Here is a 21815-nt window from a genome sequence, read left to right as displayed (position 1 = left end):
TGCGAATAGACTAGTTGTATGTTGAGGTGCTTGCAGGCACTCTCACATGTAGTTGCATGCCGGACGCCCACGTACAAGCAGTAGGATTTTTTTAGAATAGAGAGATCAATGCCGCACCAAACATCCTTTTCCCGAAAAACCTAATATCTCTGGCGACGTTTCGAGTGAACCTAGCCGGCGCTCGTTCGATCTTCTTCGACGGTGCGCTCCTGTGATTCTGGGACGATGGCGGCGGCGACCGCCGGAGGCAGAGGGACGGAATCTGACAGGGGAAGGTCGTCTCGATCTCCCTTGGAGGAAGCTTTGGGAAAGTTGGACATATCAGAGGAGGAAGCTACGCCTCTGATAATAGATGATCGCGAGGAGGGGCCAAAGAAGTTGTTGATGGTGGGGAAGATTCTGCACCGGAACCAACTCCACATCCAGACAATCACCAACGCTCTTAGGCCTGCTTGGGGAAACCCTAGAGGTATCAAATTTAACTCGATGGGCTCCAATACTTTTGTTGCAGAATTTGAAAATCAACGAGACAGAGATCGGATCTGGGGTGGTTCTCCGTGGCATGTAAGCAAGAACGCTGTGGTTTTGGCTGAATTTGAGGAGCATATGAGGCCGGACGAGGTCAGATTTGATCGGCTCCTGATATGGGTTAGGATCTTGAATTTACCTTACCACATGAGGAACGATACGTGGGGTCTGAAGATCGCTGTACAAATTGATAAGGATGCCACAATGGTGCGGTCTAATCATGTCGGGGGCTTTCTGCGTGCTCGCGTCTCCATTGAAGTTGAGAAGCCCCTGAGACGATGGATTTTGATTGATTAGGCGAGGAGGAAGACGGTCGACCCTTATGACATCCAATATGAACAACTACCGTACTTCTGCTTCTCTTGCGGACGCTTGGGTCATTCTGATCTTCATTGCCCAGCTCCGAGGTCAAGGGATGAGCATGGAAACCTACAGTGGGGTGCCTATCTTCAGGCGCCTGAGGACTACAAACAACCAGCGTCCAATGATAATTTTTCCAAAGAACAAGCTCAGAAAACAAGCAGTCATCGCGAATCCAAAAACTCGAGCTCGCATGGAGAGAAAGGAGCCGGTGTTGAAGTTAATTCGCCAACGAAGAAGTCGCAGCAGCAAAAATGGAAGGGAGCACCAGAGCAAGTCTATAGGCCTGTTGCGAATAAGTCACTCATGATCACTATGGGGGCTGCTACTAGTACTACCGTGGGGGAGCTTGCTGGGGACAAAGGAACTGTGGACACAGATGACTCGGTAGTGGAACGTGAACCAAAGAAGAAAAAACCAACTCCTAAGAATTCGGCAGAGGCTGCAGGGCAGCCCTGCCCATCCCAATGAGTGTGTTGAGCTGGAACTGCCGGGGGCTTGGGACCCCCGGGGCAGTTCGCGAGCTCCGCAGTATGGTGAAGCAAGAAGTTCCCTCTCTTCTCTTTGTTATGGAGACAAAGATTAGAGGAAGGAGAGTGGAGGATTTGAAGAATTTATTGGGTTTTGGAGGCTGCTCTGCCGTGGACAGTGTGGGCCTAAGTGGTGGCATAGGTCTATTCTGGTCCAGGAAAGTTTTGGTTGAGCTGAAATCCTATAGCTCAAGCCATATTGATGTAATGGTTAAAAATGATGAACAAAATTCTCGAGAGTGGAGATTTACAGGGTTTTATGGGGCACCACGAGCTTAGAATAGACATAACAGTTGGAGGCTCCTTCGTACACTTTATGCCGTTCAACATGCTGAGTGGCTTGGCATGGGAGATTTTAACGAGACACTATATGCTTGCGAACACTTCAGCAAATCAGCAAGACCGGAGTGGCAGATGCGAGCCTTCCGGGAAGTGACTGATGATATCTCCTTTCAGGATCTCGGTTGGACCGGAGTCCCCTATACTTGGGACAATCACCAACAGGGAGACGCGAATGTCAAAGCAAGGATCGATCGAGCCTTTGCTAATGAGGAGTTCTGGCAACGTTTTATTCATACTCGTGTTAGGCATATTAGTGCAGCCGAGTCTGATCATTGCTTCGTTGTAGCGGAGATACGAGAAAACCTAACAATGAGTCAGAGATCCAAGAGGTGTTTCAGATATGAGAATGTTTGGCAGACACATGTGGATTATGATCGTGTGGTTAGGGATGCTTGGACTGAGCAGCAACATGGCCCCGTGTTAAGAGGTGTTGCACACGCACTTGAACATCTTCAGCAAACGTTTCAGCCTTGGGGAGCGCGAGAGTTTGGGTCTCTTACACGGACAGTGCGTCAACTTCAGGAATAACTCGATAAACTACGCAGCCTCTCAGTCGGTCGTGGTCCGTCGGATGAGGAAAGGGCAGTGATTAATAAGCTTAGAGAAGCTCTGTATCAAGAGGAAGTATGGATGCGACAACGTTCGAGGGTACCTTGGCTTCGCGAGGGTGACCGTAATACAGGTTACTTTCAGGCGCAGGCTGCACAACGGCGAAGAACTAACATAATTTCTGGCCTTCGCTGTTCGGATGGCTCTGCATGTGCTAATGAGGACGAGGACAAGCACGAGGTGCAATCATTCTACCAGCAGCTCTATCAACCACAAGGTTTGTCTGATGCTAGTGAGCTACTACGTCATGTCCCAACAAAAGTCACGGAAGAGATGAATGAGTTGCTGGACAAACCGTTTGTGGCAGACAAGGTGAAGACGACGTTATTTCAAATGGCCCCGTCAAAAGCCCCGGAGTAGACGGCTTTACAGCAGGTTTCTATCAACGCCACTGGGATCTTCTCAAGGATGAAATCACAGTGGTAGTTTTGGATTTTCTCAATGGAGGGGAACTACCGGCGGGACTCAATGACACTTCCATTACTCTGATCCCTAAGGTAAGACATCCCCAGTATATATCCCAGTACCGTCCAATTGCGCTTTGCCCAGTATTATACAAGGTTGCTGCTAAAGCTATCACCAACAGATTGAGAGTGCATATGGAAGAGGTAATTAGTGAGGAACAAAGTGCTTTTGTTCCGGGTCGTTTGATCACGGATAATGTACTTGTGGCCTATGAATCTATTCATACGATGAAAAGAAGAAAGAAAGGGAAGAATTATGCCTATGCCGTCAAACTCGACATGATGAAAGCCTACGATCGAGTAGAGTGGCATTATCTCAAAGCAATCATGCTCAAGTTGGGTTTCAGCGGCAATTTTGTGAGACTGATCATGAAATGCGTCACTTCGGTCAGATTCTCGGTGAGGGTAAATGGTGACCTTCTACCTTTTTTCACACCTTCGAAGGGCTTGAGACAAGGTGACTCGGTCTCCCCATTCCTGTTCTTGTTGTGCGCAGAAATTTTTTCCTCTCTGTTGAAATTTTATGATGCTGGCTACATTGATAGAGGAATCAGAGTTAGCTATGGTTCTCCTTGGGTGAGCCACTTATTATTTGCAGATGATAGTCTAATTTTCATCAGTGCAAATCAGCAAAGCGGAGCACGGTTGAATACTATTCTGCAGGTCTATGCTTCGGCTTCTGGGCAGTGTGTGAATCGTGAGAAAAGTGCTATTTATTTCAGTCCAAACACACCGCAGCCGGTCAGAAACCAACTCAAAAGTTTGCTCAATATCCAGGTTGAGTCTTTCAGCGAGCGATATCTCGAGCTACCTACAGCTATTGGGCAGATCACCAGTGGTACCTTTGATCACCTTGCTGAACGAGCAAGGAGCAAAATTCAAGGGTGGTCGAAAAAATTGCTTGTGTATGCAGGACGTGATGTGCTACTGAAATCAGTTGTGCAGGCCATGCCTACATAAAGTATGAGTACATTTCGTTTGACAAAGAAAGTTTGTAAGAGTATTACTTCACCAATGGCCGAATATTTTTGGAGTAGTTCTCTTGACAAGAAAGGTATGCATTGGGTGTCTTGGAAAGAACTTGCTACACCCAAGTGCAATGGTGGTATGGGGTTCCGTGACATGTAGCTATTCAATCTAGCATTGCTTGGGAAACATGGCTGGAGGCTCATGACTAAACCAGACTACTTGTGTGCTAGAGTCTTGAGGGGCCGATACTTTCCTAATGGCGATTTCCTGAATGCATCGATGCCAAAAACAGCCTCGACAACATGGTGCACAATCATAGCAGGAGGGAGGCGCTCAAGGCTGGCCTGATAAAGCGGGTTGGCGATGGTAGTTCTATTGCGGTTTGGACAGATAAATGGATCCTAGGAACTATTTCGATGCTACCTTTGCTGAAACCACCAGCTACTAATATTGAACATGTCTCGAGTCTTATGAACACGGAGAATTGGAGGTGGAATGAGCAGTTGGTTCGCCAAACTTTCATTGCCCCTAACGCTGCAACTATACTTAATATTCCCCTTCGACAGGGCGTGTTGGGGAACACACTAATTTCAAAAAAATTTCCTACGCACACGCAAGATCCATCTAGGTGATGCATAACAATGAGAGGGGAGAGTGTTGTCCACGTACCCTCGTAGACCGAAAGCGGAAGCGTTATGACTACGCGGTTGATGTAGTCGTACGTCTTCATGATCCGACCGATCCTAGTACCGAAAGTACGGCACCTCTGTGATCTGCACACGTTTAGCTCGGAGCACAACGGCGTGATGACGGTGATGATGAAGTTACCGACGTAGGGCTTCGCCTAAGCACTACAACGATATGACCGAGGTGGAAATCTGTGGAGGTGGGCACCGCACACGGCTAAGACAACTGTCAACTTATGTGTTCTAGGGTGCCCCCTGCCCCCGTATATAAAGGAGGAGGCCGGCCGGCCCTATAGGCGCGCCAAGGAGGGGAGGAATCCTCCTCCTAGTAGGAGTAGGATTCCTCCTTTCCTAGTCCTACTAGGAGGGGGAAGGAAGGAGAGGGAGAGAGGGAGGGAAAGAGGGGGCGCCGCCCCCCTCCTTGTCCAATTCGGACTCCTCAAGGGAGGCGTGCAGCCAGCCCTAAGGCCACCTCCTCTCTCTCACAAGGCCCATGTTGTCCCATTAGTTCTCCCGGGGGTTCCGATAACCCCCCGGCACTCCGATAATTATCCGGTGACCCCCGGAACTCATCCGGTGTCCGAATATAGTCATCCAATATATCAATCTTTATGTCTCGACCATTTAGAGACTCCTCGTCATGTCCGTGATCACATCCGGGACTCCGAACTACCTTCGGTACATCAAAACACATAAACTCATAATACCGATCGTCACTGAACGTTAAGCATGCGGACTGATAACCCACAAGTATAGGGGATCGCAACAGTTTTCGAGGGTAGAGTATTCAACCCAAATTTGTTGATTCGACACAAGGGGAGCCAAAGAATATTCTCAAGTATTAGCAGTTGAGTTGTCAATTCAACCACACCTGGATAACTTAGTATCTGCAGCAAAGTATTTAGTAGCAAAGTAGTATGATAGTAGTGATAACGGTAACAGTAGCAAAAGTAATATTTTTGGGTTTTATAGTGATTGTAACAGTAGCAACGGAAAAGTAAATAAGCGAAGAGCAATATGTGAAAAGCTCGTAGGCCTTGGATCGGTGATGGAGAATTGTGCCGGATGCGGTTCATCATGTAACAGTCATAACATAGGGTGACACAGAACTAGCTCCAATTCATCAATGTAATGTAGGCATGTATTCCGAATATAGTCATACGTGCTTATGGAAAAGAACTTGCATGACATCTTTTGTCCTACCCTCCCGTGGCAGCGGGGTCCTAATGGAAACTAAGGGATATTAAGGCCTCCTTTTAATAGAGTACCGGACCAAAGTATTAACACATAGTGAATACATGAACTCCTCAAACTACGGTCATCACCGGGAGTGGTCCCGATTATTGTCACTTCGGGGTTGCCGGATCATAAAACATAGTAGGTGACTATACACTTGCAAGATAGGATCAAGAACTCACATATATTCATGAAAACATAATAGGTTCAGATCTGAAATCATGGCACTCGGGCCCTAGTGACAAGCATTAAGCACAACAAGGTCATAGCAACATCAATCTCAGAACATAGTTGATACTAGGGATCAAACCCTAACAAAACTAACTCGATTACATGATAAATCTCATCGAACCCATCACCGTACAGCAAGCCTACGATGGAATTACTCACGCACGGCGGTGAGCATCATGAAATTGGTGATGGAGGATGGTTGATGATGACGACGGCGACGGATTCCCCTCTCCGGAGCCCCGAACGGACTCCAGATCAGCCCTCCCGAGAGAGTTTAGGGCTTGGCGGCGGCTCCGTATCGTAAAACGCGATGAATCTTTGTCTCTGATTTTTTCTCCCGAACACGAATATATGGAGTTGGAGTTGAGGTCGGTGGAGCTCCAGGGGGCCCACAAGGCAGGGGGCGCGCCCAGGGGGGCAGGCGCGCCCCCACCCTCGTGGAAAGGGTGTGGGCCCCCTGGCCTTGATTCTTTCGCTAGTATTCTTTATTATTTCCAAAAATAATCTCCGTGAAGTTTTAGGTCATTCTGAGAACTTTTGTTTCTGCACATAAATAACACCATGGCAATTCTGCTGAAAACAACGTCAGTCAGGGTTAGTTCCATTCAAATCATGCAAGTTAGAGTCCAAAACAAGGGCAAAAGTGTTTGGAAAAGTAGACACGACGGAGACGTATCAACTCCCCCAAGCTTAAACCTTTGCTTGTCCTCAAGCAATTCAGTTGATAAACTGAAAGTGATAAAGAAAAACTTTTATAAACTCTGTTTGCTCTTGTTGTTGTAAATATGTAAAGCCAGCATTCAAGTTTTCAGCAAAGATTATGAACTAACCATATTCACAATAACATTTAGGTCTCATGTTTACTCATGTCAATGGCATAATCAACTAGCGAGCAATAATAATAAATCTCGGATGACAACACTTTCTCAAAACAATCATGATATGATATAACAAGATGGTATCTCGCTAGCCCTTTCTGAGACCGCAAAACATAAATGCAGAGCACGCACCTTTAAAGATCAAGGACTGACTAAACATTGTAATTCATGGTAAAAGAGATCCAGTCATAGTCATACCCAATATAAACTAACAGTAATGCATGCAAATGACAGCGGTGCTCTCTAGCTGGTGCTTTTTAATAAGAGGGTGATGACTCAACATAAAAGTAAATAGATAGGCCCTTCGCAGAGGGAAGTAGGGATTTGTAGAGGTGCCAGAGCTCGGTTTTGAAATAGAGATAAATAATATTTTGAGCGGTATACTTTCATTGTCAACATAAAAACCAAGAGATGGCGATATCTTCCATGCTACACACATTATAGGCGGTTCCCAAACAGAATGGTAAAGTTTTTACTCCCCCTCCACCAACAAGCATCAATCCATGGCTTGCTCGAAACAACGAGTGCCTCCAACTAACAACAGTCCTGGGGGAGTTTTGTTTGCAATTATTTTGATTTGATTTGCATAAAGCATGGGACTGGGTATCCCGGTGACCAGCCATTTTCTCGTGAGTGAGGAGCGGAGTCCACTCCTCTTGAGATAACCCGCCTAACATGGAAGATACAGACAACCCTAGTTGATACATGAGCTATTCGGGCATACAAAACAGAATTTCATTTGAAGGTTTAGAGTTTGGCACATATAAATTTACTTGGAACGGCAGGTAGATACCGCATATAGGAAGGTATGGTGGACTCATATGGAATAACTTTGGGGTTTAAGGGATTGGATGCACAAGCAGTATTCCCGCTTAGTACAAGTGAAGGCTAGAAAAAGACTGAGAAGCGACCAACTAGAGAGCGACAACAGTCATGAACATGCATTAAAATTAATGAACATTGAGTGCAAGCATGAGTAGGATATAATCCACCATGAACATAAATATCATGGAGGCTATGTTGATTTTGTTTCAACTACATGTGTGAACATGTGCCAAGTCAAGTCACTCGAATCATTCAAAGGAGGATACCACCCCATCATACCACATCACCACCATTTTAATAGCATGTTGGCACGCGAGGTAAACCATTATAAGCTCCTAGATAATTAAGCATGGCATAAGTAACTATAATCTCTAATTGTCATTGCAAACATGTTTATTCATAATAGGTTGAATCAGGAACGATGAACTAATCATATTTACAAAAACAAGAGAGGTCGAGTTCATACCAGCTTCTCTCATCTCAATCAGTCCATCATATGTCGTCATAATTGCCTTTCACTTGCACGACCGAACGATGTGAATAATAATAATAGTGCACGTGCATTGGACTAAGCTGGAATCTGCGAGCATTCAATAAACAGGAGAAGACAAGGTAATATGGGCTCTTGCTTAAATCAACAATAATGCATATAAGAGCCATTTTAACAATTTCATCATGGTCTTCTCCTATCGACCCCCAAAGAAAAGGAAAGGAATAAAAACTTATTTACACGGGAAAGCTCCCAACAAGCAAAAGAAGAACGAGAAATATTTTTGGGTTTTCTTTTAATTACTACTACTACAGCAAGAAAGTAAACTAGCTAAACGCTACTACTACTTTTTTTAGTTTTTCTTAAGGTTTATCGAACACACAAGAAGAAAGCAAGAAAAAGGAAAGTAAACTAGCATGGATATTACAGTGAAAAAGTATGAGCACCGACAACTAGCATGAGTGTGTGGACATAAATGTAATGTCGGTGAGAAATACGTACTCCCCCAAGCTTAGACTTTTGGCCTAAGTTGGTCTATTGCCACGGCTGGCCTGGCGGATATCCAAAGTTGTAGCTGGGGTCGTACTGAGAAGAAGCCTCGGATTGCCACTGGGTGGCAATCGCCTCCGGATCCCACTGGTAATTAGACTGTCGTGGAGGATCAAATTGTGGTTCTAGCTCTGGCTCTGTAGCTGATGTAGGGTTCCGGCAGGCGTGGATGGCCGCCAGCGGAACGAGATACTTGCCTGCAGACAAATCAAACAAGGAAGGAGCAGGCAAGGTAATAGTCTCAGGGTGATTTTTATCAAATAACAGTTTGTATTTAAGCGCCCTTTCCCTATTCTTAACAATAAAATCATGCGCTACCATACTCTTATAGTCTAGAAAAACAGTAGGCAACAACTTTTCTTCTTTCTCATAGTGCCTAATAGGTATCTTATAGTATGCAGCGAGGCGCGAGGCGAAGATGCCTCCCAAGATGGGGCCCTTAGTACGGTTAAGATTTAACCGCTTTGCAACAATAGCGGCCATACTAAATGTGTCATCACGAAACAAGGCATGGAACAAAATAATAATATCGGGGACACTCAAGTTTCCACAGTTTCCGCGACCAATTAAGCATCTACTAGCAAATATAGCAAAGTAACGTAGAACAGGAAAGTGTATGCTAGTGATTCGTGCGCCGGAAACCTTCCTCGTTTCCCCTACAACAATTGTATCAATAAACCCCTCCACATTGTTACTATGTGGTTCCTCTATGAAACCCGGAAAAGGTAACTTGCACACCTCACAGAATTCACGAAGGGTCATCTCCTTATACTCATCATATAAATAAAAATCCACCATAGGTGGTGACCTCCTAGAATGGAAATGAAAATTTTGCACAAAGGTATTGGCGAGTAAGAGATACTGTTCGCATTGGTCGCGGAGGAAGTCGGTGAGGCCTGCGTTCTCAGCCAACTCATAAAAATCATCAAAAATCCCGGCTGCTCTCAAGAAATCATCACAAGGCCATTCACATGGCCGAACTTCCACGGTGCGAGGCAGATTATATTTGGGCCTCTCTGCTTCTTCACTTTGCTTTTCCTTCAAGCTTCGGCTCGATGAGCCCCTCAAAAATCTCTTCATCATTTTCTGAAAATTTCTGAATTTTTAGTAACTTCAAATAAAAGTGAACCAAGCTCAACAAAATTGATAGCAACTACTCCTACAAGTGCCTAGAGCCTATATCATGCATTAGAACTACTTGGAACCATATAAATTTGACATGCAAGCTCAAGAACATGGTCACCTAGGCAGCAAAAATTTGCAATGAATAAAGCACTAGAACAAAAACTAATTGGACCAATGGAGGAGTCACATACCAAGGAACAATCCCCAAAGCAGTTTTGTGAGAGGTGCTTTGAGCTAGGAGATCAAAAATCGCAGCAAAATGAGCTAGAACTCGTGCTTGAGTTGGTTGGTGATTTTTTTGGGAGGAAGAAGAAGTGTGTGGGTGCAGAAATAAGTGGAGGGGAGCCACCATGGGCCCACGAGGCAGGGGGCGCGCCCTGGACCCTCGTGCCCAGGTGCTTGCTCCCCCTGATGTGTTCTCAGTGCCAGGTATTCTCAAATATTCTAGAAAAAATCATATTTCAATTTCAGGGCATTTGGAGAACTTTTATTTTCGGGGTATTTTTATATTGCACGGACAATTCAGAAAACAGACAGAAAAATACTATTTTTGCTTTATTTATTCTAAATAACAGAAAGTAAAAGAAGGGTACAGAAGGTTGTGCCTTCTAACTTCATCCATCTCATGCTCATCAAAAGGAATCCACTAACAAGGTTGATCAGGTCTTGTTAACAAACTCATTCCGAATTGCATGAAACCGGAGAAATTTCGAATAACACTATGCCACCTCAACGGGGATATGGACGTCCCCAATAATAAGAATATCATATCTCTTTTTGATAGTAGGAAGAGGAAATTCAAAACCTCCAAAAATAATCGATGGAATTTTTCCAATAGAATTGATACTGTGGACTTGAGGTTGTTTCCTCGGAAAGTGTACTGTATGTTCATTGCCATTAACATGAAAAGTGACATTGCCTTTATTAGAATCAATAACAGCCCCTGCAGTATTCAAAAAGGGTCTTCCAAGAATAATTGACATACTATCGTCCTCGGGAATATCAAGAATAACAAAGTCCGTTAAAATAGTAACGTTTGCAACCACAACAGGCTCATCCTCACAAATACGACAGGTATAATGATACGTCTCCAACGTATCTATAATTTATGAAGTATTCATGCTATTATATTATCCATCTAGGATGTTTTATATGCATTTATATGCTATTTTATATGATTTTTGGGACTAACCTATTAACCTAGAGCCTAGTGCCAGTTTCTGTTTTTCCCTTGTTTCAGTGTTTCGTAGAAAAGGAATATCAAACGGAGTCCAAACGGAATGAAACCTTCGGGAGAGTTAATTTTGGAACGGAAGCAATCCAGAAGACTTGGAGTGTACGTAAGGGAAGTAACAAGGAAGGCACGAGGCAGGGGGGCACGCCCACCCCCTGGGCGCGCCCTCCACCCTCATGGGCCCCTCGTGGCTTCCCTGACCGACTTCTTTTGCCTATATATATATCCATATACCCTAAAACCATCAGGAAGCAGATAGATCGGGAGTTCTGCCGCCGCAAGCCTGTGTAGCCACCAAAAACCAATCGGGACCCTGTTCCGGCACCTTGCCAGAGGGGGGGGATCCCTCTCCGGTGGCCATCTTCATCATCCCGGCGCTCTCCATGACGAGGAGGGAGTAGTTCACCCTCGGGGCTGAGGGTATGTACCAGTAGCTATGTGTTTGATCTCTCTCTCTCTCTCTCTCTCTCTCTCTCTCTCTCTCGTGTTCTTGAGGTGGTACGATCTTGATGTATCGCGAGCTTTGCTATTATAGTTGGATCTTATGATGTTTCTCCCCCTCTACTCTCTTGTAATGGATTGAGTTTTCCCTTTGAAGTTATCTTATCGGATTGAGTCTTTAAGGATTTGAGAACACTTGATGTATGTCTTGCATGTGCTTATCTGTGGTGACAATGGGATATCACGTGATCTACTTGATGTATGTTTTGGTGATCAATTTGTGAGTTCCGTAACCTCGTGAACTTATGCATAGGGGTTGGCACACGTCTTCGTCTTGACTCTCCGGTAGAAACTTTGGGGCACTCTTTGAAGTACTTTGTGTTGGTTGAATAGATGAATCTGAGATTGTGTGATGCATATCGTATAATCATACCCACGGATACTTGAGGTGACATTGGAGTATCTAGGTGACATTAGGGTTTTGGTTGATTTGTGTCTTAAGGTGTTATTCTAGTATGAAATCTATGATAGATCGAACGGAAAGAATAGCTTCGTGTTATTTTACTATGGACTCTTGAATAGATCGATCAGAAAGAATAACTTTGAGGTGGTTTCGTACCCTACAATAATCTCTTCGTTTGTTCTCCGTTATTAGTGACTTTGGAGTGACTCTTTGTTGCATGTTGAGGGATAGTTATAGGATCCAATTATGTTATTATTGTTGAGAGAACTTGCACTAGTGAAAGTATGAACCCTAGGCCTTGTTTCCTAGCATTGCAATACCGTTTGTGCTCGCTTTTATCCTTAGTTACCTTGCTGTTTTTATATTTTTGGATTACAAAAACCTATATCTACCATCCATATTGCACTTGTATCACCATCTCTTCGCCGAACTAGTGCACCTATACAATTTACCATTGTATTGGGTGTGTTGGGGACACAAGAGACTCTTTGTTATTTGGTTGCAGGGTTGTTTGAGAGACACCATCTTCATCCTACACCTCCCACGGATTTATAAACCTTAGGTCATCCACTTGAGGGAAATTTTCTACTGTCCTACAAACCTCTGCACTTGGAGGCCCAACAACGTCTACAAGAAGAAGGTTGCGTAGTAGACATCAAGCTCTTTTCTGGCGCCGTTGCCGGGGAGGTGAGTGCTTGAAGGTATATCTTTAGATCTTGCAATTGAATCTTTTTGTTTCTTGTTTTAGCACTAGTTTAGTTTATAAAAGAAAACTACAAAAAAATGGAATTGAGTTTGTCTCATACGCTTCATCTTTTTAATATCTTTCGTGAGTATGATGGAAAGGAAAATTGTGCCAAGGTGTTAGAAGAAGAATGCATTAAAATGTTTGGCACTAAATCTTTGATGATGAGCATGATTGCAATGTTGTTAGTATGAACTCCTTGAATATCCATGGTACTAATGATGTTTGCAGTAGTCATGATGAAAATATCTCTTATAAGCATGTCGATTTTTGTGGAGTGCATAGAGTTTGCAAATACATACCAAAAAGGGAAGATATATTTTGTAAGAGGCACAAGTACTTAGAAACTAAATGGTTGCAAGAGCGGCTAAATGTTGGTGCTGAAAATTTAAAATATGTTAGCCATACTTGTGAACTTTGCAATGAACATGGTCATTTAAATACCAAATGCAAATTGTTTCATGATCGAATCATGTCCAAAAATTGTGATGACTTGATTTCCCTTGCACATCATAATGAACTTAGTCTGCTTTTGGGTTATGAAGAATTGAAACGTCAAACTAAGTTTATTCCAGAATATAACCTCGAGAAATTCCTCGATATTGATCTAGAAGAGATTTATATGTATTGTGCGGTGAATTGCATTGAAAATCTTTATATTGCCAATTACATAAAGAAAACAAAACAAATAGAAGATGAAGAGAATACTAATGAAAGGGAAGAGACTTCCCAATATTCTCCTATTATTTCTTATGATGAATCAGGCAACGAGGAGGAGCCTTCTATTCAACCAATCTCATCAATAAGGAGCTCAAAAAAGAGGGATAAACCCGCATATGATGTGAAGAAGAAAAAGAAAAAACGGAGAAGCAAAGGTAAAAAGGTATCCCTCCCAAATGATGTTGCTCCTACTACTCATTGTGATGATGATAATTGCTATACTATTGATGCTATCCATACTATTAATGATGAGAGTGATTATGCTTATGATATGAAAAGGCCCAAGCTTGGGGATGCTATGTTTGATGAAGATGATGTTTTTGAGAATATATTTGCTGCAATTAATGTTTGTCCCAATCTTGGGGATGCTACGTTTAATGAAGATGATATTTTTAGTCTTCCAAGTTTTGATATGCAAATTTATAATGATGATAGCATGCCTCCTACTTATGATGATTATATTGATGAAAGTGGGTTTGGAAGAGTGTCAACTTTAGGAAGTAACGGTCCCACTATTTTGGAGGACATTGAATCTTATAATAGTTATGATAGTGGATTTGGAGAGGTCATGACTTTATTTAGTGATGAGTCCACTATCTTAGAAGAGGTTTCAATCGATTATGATGAGAACAAAGTTGCTACTTATGATGATTATTGTGATGAAACTTATGCTATAAAAAGCAGTGATGATTATATTTATAAAACTTGTCATGATTATGATTACCCTTTTTCTGAACATTACTCTTTTAATGTGGAAACAATTTATAGTATTCAAGTCTCTTATGATACTCCCACTATTCCGAATGAGAAGAATTTTGCTTATGTGGAGAGTAGTAAAATTTCTATGCTTGTAGATCATGAAAAGAATGCTTTAGATGCTGGTTATATTGTTGAATTCATTCATGATGCTACTGAAAATTATTATGAGGGAGGAATATATGCTTGTAGGAATTGCAATAATATCAAGTTTCCTCTTTATGTGCTTAAAGTTTTGAAGTTATGCTTGTTTTGCCTTCCTATGCTAGTTGATTATTGTTCCCATAAGTTGTTTGCTCAAAAAATCCCTATGCATAGGAAGTGGGTTAGACTTAAATGTGCTAGTCATATTCTTCATGATGCTCTCTTTATGTTTCAATTCTTATGTCTTATGTGAGCATCATTGAAATCATCATGCCTAGCTAGGGGCGTTAAACGTTAGCGCTTGTTGGGAGGCAACCCAATTTTATTTTAGTTTCTTGCTTTTTGGTTCTGTTTAGGAATAAATAATACATCTAGCTTATGTTTATATGTGTTTTTGTGTTTTAATTAGTGTTTGTGCCAAGTAGAACCTTTGGGAAGACTTGGGTGAAGTCTTTATGATCATGCTGTAAAAAACAGAAACTTTAGCGCTCACGAGATTAGCTAAAACTTTTTACTGGAGAGTGCTATTTAGTTGATTCTTTTTGCAGATTATTACTAGACAAATTCCTCAGGCCCACCAATTTATTTTAGAATTTTTGGAGTTCCATAAGTTTGCGTTTGTTACAGATTACTACAAACTGTTCTGTTTTTGACAGATTCTATTTTTCGTGTGTTGTTTGCTTATTTTGATGAATCTATGGCTGGTAAAATAGTTTATAAACCATAGAGAAGTTGGAATAAAGTATATTTAACACCAATACAAATGAATAATTAGTTCATTACAGTACCTTGAAGTGGTGTTTTGTTTTCTTTCGCTAACGGAGCTCAGGAGATCTTCTGTTAAGTTTGTGTTGTGAAGTTTTCAAGTTTTGGGTAAAGATTCGATGGACTATGGAATAAGGAGTGGAAAGAGCCTAAGCTTGGGGATGCCCAAGGCACTCCAAGGCAATATTCAAGGACAACTAAGAGCCTAAGCTTGGGGATGCCCCGGATGGCATCCCCTCTTTCGTCTTCGTTCATCGGTAACTTTACTTGGAGCTATATTTTTATTCACCACATGATATGTGTTTTGCTTGGAGCGTCAATTTATTTTGTTAGGATTTTATTTCTGTTATTTAGAACAATGTTTTGCATCTTTTATTTCAATAAAAGTGGCATTGATAGACTTTACTATGCCTATTTTACAAGTCTACATGTTGCTGTTTGAAAACAGAAAGTTTACCGCTGTTGCAAAAATTCCCTAGAAAATTCAGAATGTGATAAAATGTTGAAACCTTTTGCATAATAAGCTCTGATAAATTTACTACAGTGGGAATTTTCTTTCATGATTTTTGGAGCTAGGGAAGTATGGATCTTGCTGCATTCTTACTGTCCTGTTTAGGCAGATTGCTGTTATGTTTGCATTGTTTGCATATGTTTGCTTCTTTAATGATTCTATTTGAGGATAGGACTATTAAATATGCAGAGGCATTTAGTATGCAATGTTGAATAAGAATTTTAGTTATTTGCTACAGTAGAGTATGATAAGGTTTTTGCATTGGTTTATACTAACTTATCTCACGAGTCCTTGTTGAGTTTTGTGTGGATGAAGCTTTTGAGATTTAGGGAGACCGTGATATGAGAGGAATTAAGGAGACACAAAAGCTCAAGCTTGGGGATGCCCAAGGCATCCCAAGATAATATTTCAAGAAGTCTCAAGCGTCTAAGCTTGGGGATGCCCCGGTAGGCATCCCACCTTTCTTCTTCAACAATTATCGGTTAGTATCGGTTGAGCCTAAGTTTTTGCTTCTTCACATGATGTGTGCTATCCTTGAAATGTCATTTTGTTTTGCTTTGCTTGCTGCTTGAATAAAATACATTAGATCTGAAGTTCTTAAATGAGAGAGAGTCTTCACATAGCTACATAATTATTTAACTACTCATTGGTCTTCACTTATATCTTTTTGGAGTAGTTTGTCATTTACTCGTGTGCTTCACTTATATCCTATGAGTAAATGGTTGAATGAATTGAATATCATAAATCTGAAATTATATATGTTTCATATGCTTATCCCATGGGGAGTAATGACTTCACATATAAGAAGTAGAGGTGGTAAATTCATTGAAGGTTAGCAAACATTGTATTGGTCACTTGAACAATTCATGAAAGAATATTGAAGGAAGAGAGATTTCACATATAAATATACTATCTTGGACATCTTCTATGATTGTGAGCCCCATTAATTATTTTGAAACCTGAGCAAATTAGTTGAAGTTGGACAAGGAAGAGAACATAACGAGTTATGCTTGGGTATATTTGTATAGGAGTTATATTGTTATGGATCCCCTAACATGTGGTGCTTGCTATTTAGAATCCTTTGCTAGCCAAAATATCTGTACTAAGCGGGAATACTGCTTGTGCATCCAAATTCCTTGAACCAAGTTTCTTCCACGAGTGTCCACCATATCTACCAATATGCGGTATTTACCTGCCGTTCCTAGTAAATTTGCATGTGCCAAACTCTAAACCTTCAAATAATAATCTGTTTTGTATGCCCGAATCGCTCATGTAGCGACTAGGGGCTGTCAGTATCTTCCATGATAGGTGGGTTATTCTCACGATGAGTGGACTCCGCTCATCATTCACGAGAAAATGGCTGGTAACTGGGATGCCCAGTCCTATGATCAAAAGATCAAAAACAAAATTGCAAATAATTTAAACAAAACTCCCCTAGGAATGTTGATAGTTGGACGGCACCCGTTGTTTCGGACAAGCCTTGGAGTGTGAATGTTGGCGGAGGGGGAGTAAAAACTTTACCTTTCTGCGTGGGAACCGCCTATAATGTATCTAGTATGGAAGATATTGGGAACTCTTGGTCATTATGTTGACAATGAAAGCATACCTCTCAAAATTATTTTCATCTCTATTTTAGCTTCGAGCTCTGGCACCTCTGCAAATCCCTGCTTCCCTCTGCGAAGGGTCTATCTTTTACTTTTATGCAAGAGTCAGTAGTATTCCTTCTCATTCCAACCTACTCTTTAGTTGGCAAGCATCATGTGGTGGAGAAAGATCTAAGCATATATGGCCATTCAAATATATTTGATCATGAATTATTATTGTTGACATTACCCTTGAGGTAAAAGGTTGGGAGGCAAAACATTAAGCCCCTATCTTTCTCTGTGTTCGATGAATGCTATTTGTTCTAAACATATGCTTTGAGTGGTAGCAATCATGGAAGACTATATGATAGTTGAGTATGTGGGATTTGCTAAATCAAAGCTCTTACATAGACCCTTCCTGAAAATAAGATTAATTGCAATTGTTTGATGACTGAGAACATAGTTTGTTAGTTTTCAAGAAAGTTTATGGTCTATGCTTTAACATGTGAATAGCTTGTTACTTGATCATGAAAAGTTTTATGAGTTGAGCTACTGTTATGACATATAATGATGCTAGAAAAGGTGATTGGAATTATCATTGATCAAACTTGTGCACCTGCTAGCATTCACACTTCATAAATTATTTCCTTTATCATTTACCTACTCGAGGACGAGCAGGAATTAAGCTTGGGGATGCTGATACGTCTCCAACGTATCTATAATTTATGAAGTATTCATGCTATTATATTATCCATCTAGGATGTTTTATATGCATTTATATGCTATTTTATATGATTTTTGGGACTAACCTATTAACCTAGAGCCTAGTGCGAGTTTATGTTCTTTCCCTTGTTTCAGTGTTTCGCAGAAAAGGAATATCAAACGGAGTCCAAACGGAATGAAACCTTCGGGAGAGTTATTTTTGGAACGGAAGAAATCCAGAAGACTTGGAGTGTACGTAAGGGAAGCAACGAGGAAGGCACGAGGCAGGGGCGCGCCCACCCCCCTGGGCGCGCCTGCTACCTCTTGAGCACTGCATTTGTTTTCCCTTGAAGAGGAAAGGATGATGCAGCAATGTAGCGTAAGTATTTCCCTCAGTTTTTGAGAACCAAGGTATCAATCCAGTAGGAGGCCACGCACGAGTCCCTCGCACCTACACAAACAAATAAATCCTCGCAACCAACGCAATAAAAGGGTTGTCAATCCCTTCACGGTCACTTACGAGAGTGAGATCTGATAGATATGATAAGATAATATTTTTGGTATTTTTATGATAAAGATGCAAAGTAAAGAAAGCAAAATAAAGACGACGCTAGAAATAACTTGTTGACGGGAGATTAATATGATGGAAAATAGACCCCGGGGCCATAGGTTTCACTAGTGGCTTCTCTCAAGAGCATAAGTATTACGGTGGGTGAACAAATTACTGTTGAGCAATTGACAGAACTGAGCATAGTTATGAGAATATCTCGGTATGATCATGTATATAGGCATCACGTCCGAGACAAGTAGACCGACTCCTGCCTGCATCTACTACTATTACTCCACACATCGACCGCTATCCAGCATGCATCTAGAGTATTAAGTTCATAAGAACAGAGTAACGCTTTAAGTAAGATGACATGATGTAGAGGGATAAACTCATGCAATATGATATAAACCCCATCTTGTTATCCTCGATGGCAACAATACAATACGTGCCTTGCTGCCCCTACTGTCACTAGGAAAGGATACAGCAAGATTGAACCCAAAGCTAAGCACTTCTCCCATTGCAAGAAAGATCAATCTAGTAGGCCAAACCAAACTGATAATTCGAAGAGACTTGCAAAGATAACCAATCATACATAAAAGAATTCAGAGAAGATTAAAATATTGTTCATAGATAAACTTGATCATAAACCCACAATTCATCGGTCTCAACAAACACACCGCAAAAGAAGATTACATCGAATAGATCTCCACAAGAGAGGGGGAGAACATTGTATTGAGATCCAAAAAGAGAGAAGAAGCCATCTAGCTAATAACTATGGACCCGAAGGTCTGAGGTAAACTACTCACACATCATCGGAGAGGCTATGGTGTTGATGTAGAAGCCCTCCGTGATCGATGCCCCCTCCGGCGGAGCTCCGGAAAAGGCCCCAAGATGGGATCTCACGGGTACAGAAGGTTGCGGCGGTGGAATTAGGTTTTTCGCTCCGTATCTGGTAGTTTGGGGGTACGTAGGTATATATAGGATGAAGAAGTACGTCGGTGGAGCAACGTGGGGCCCACGAGGGTGGAGGGCGCACCTAGGGGGGTAGGCGCACCCCCCTACCTCGTGCCTTCCTGGTTGATGTCTTGACGTAGGGTCCAAGTCCTCTGGATCACGTTCGTTCCAAAAATCACGTTCCCGAAGGTTTCATTCCGTTTGGACTCCGTTTGATATTCTTTTTCTACGAAACTCTGAAATAGGCAAAAAACAGCAATTCTGGGCTGGGCCTCCGGTTAATAGGTTAGTCCCAAAAATAATATAAAAGTGTATAATAAAGCCCATTAATGTCCAAAACAGAATATAATATAGCTTGGAACAATAAAAAAATTATAGATACGTTGGAGACGTATCAGCGCCCTCCACCCTCGTGGGCCCCTCGTGGCTTCCCTGACCGACTTCTTTCGCCTATATATATCCATATACCCTAAAACCATCAGGAAGCAGATAGATCGGGAGTTCTGCCGCCGCAAGCCTGTGTAGCCACCAAAAACCAATCGGGACCCTGTTCCGGCACCCTGCCAGAGGGGGGATCCCTCTCCGATGGCCATCTTCATCATCCCGGCGCTCTCCATGACGAGGAGGGAGTAGTTCACCCTCGGGGCTGAGGGTATGTACCAGTAGCTATGTGTTTGATCTCTCTCTCTCTCTCTCTCTCTCTCTCTCTCTCTCGTGTTCTTGAGGTGGTACCATCTTGATGTATCGCGAGCTTTGCTATTATAGTTGGATCTTATGATGTTTCTCCCCCTCTACTCTCTTGTAATGGATTGAGTTTTCCCTTTGAAGTTATCTTATCAGATTGAGTCTTTAAGGATTTGAGAACACTTGATGTATGTCTTGCATGTGCTTATCTGTGGTGACAATGGGATATCACGTGATCTACTTGATGTATGTTTTGGTGATCAATTTGTGAGTTCCGTAACCTCGTGAACTTATGCATAGGGGTTGGCACACGTCTTCGTCTTGACTCTCCGGTAGAAACTTTGGGGCACTCTTTGAAGTACTTTGTGTTGGTTGAATAGATGAATCTGAGATTGTGTGATGCATATCGTATAATCATACCCACGGATACTTGAGGTGACATTGGAGTATCTAGGTGACATTAGGGTTTTGGTTGATTTGTGTCTTAAGGTGTTATTCTAGTATGAAATCTATGATAGATCAAACGGAAAGAATAGCTTCGTGTTATTTTACTACGGACTCTTGAATAGTTCGATTAGAAAGAATAACTTTGAGGTGGTTTCGTACCCTACAATAATCTCTTCGTTTGTTCTCCACTATTAGTGACTTTGGAGTGACTCTTTGTTGCATGTTGAGGGATAGTTATATGATCCAATTATGTTATTATTGTTGAGAGAACTTGCACTAGTGAAAGTATGAACCCTAGGCCTTGTTTCCTAGCATTGCAATACCGTTTGTGCTCGCTTTTATCATTAGTTACCTTGCTGTTTTTGTATTTTCAGATTACAAAAACCTATATCTACCATCCATATTGCACTTGTATCACCATCTCTTCGCCGAACTAGTGCACCTATACAATTTACCATTGTATTGGGTGTGTTGGGGACACAAGAGACTCTTTGTTATTTGGTTGCAGGGTTGTTTGAGAGAGACCATCTTCATCCTATGCCTCCCACGGATTGATAAACCTTAGGTCATCCACTTGAGGGAAATTTTCTACTGTCCTACAAACCTCTGCACTTGGAGGCCCAACAACGTCTACAAGAAGAAGGTTGCGTAGTAGACATCATATAGCAGTTGATTTATCAGCCTGCAAAGATATTTCAGTAGGTGTCAACTTATTCAAATCAAGTCTACGATATAAAGAGAGAGGCATAACACTAACACCGGCTCCAAGATCACATAAAGCAGTTCTAACATAATTTCTTTTAATGGAGCATGGTATAGTTGGTACTCCTGGATCTCCAAGTTTCTTAGGTATTCCACCCTTAAAAGTATAATTAGCAAGCATGGTGGAAATTTCAGCTTCTGGTATCTTTCTTTTATTAGTAACAATTTCTTTCATATACTTAGCATAAGGATTCATTTTGAGCATATGAGTTAATCGCATACGCAAAAAGATAGGTCTAATCATTTCAGCAAAGCGCTCAAAGTCCTCATCATCCTTTTTCTTGGATGGTTTGGGAGGAAAAGGCATGGGTTTTTGAACCCATGGTTCCCTTTCTTTACCGTGCTTCCTAGCAACAAAGTCTCTCTTATCATAACGTTGATTCTTTGATTGTGGGTTATCAAGATCAACAACAGGTTCAATTTCTACATCATTATCATTGCTAGGTTGAGCATCAGCATGAACATCTTCATTAACATTATCACTAGATTCATGTTCATTACCAGATTGTGTTTCAGCATCAGAAATAGAAAT

This window comes from Triticum aestivum, chromosome 7D (genome assembly GCF_018294505.1).
Source record: "Triticum aestivum cultivar Chinese Spring chromosome 7D, IWGSC CS RefSeq v2.1, whole genome shotgun sequence".
Lineage (NCBI taxonomy): Eukaryota > Viridiplantae > Streptophyta > Magnoliopsida > Poales > Poaceae > Triticum > Triticum aestivum.
This window is presented reverse-complemented; position numbering follows the sequence as displayed.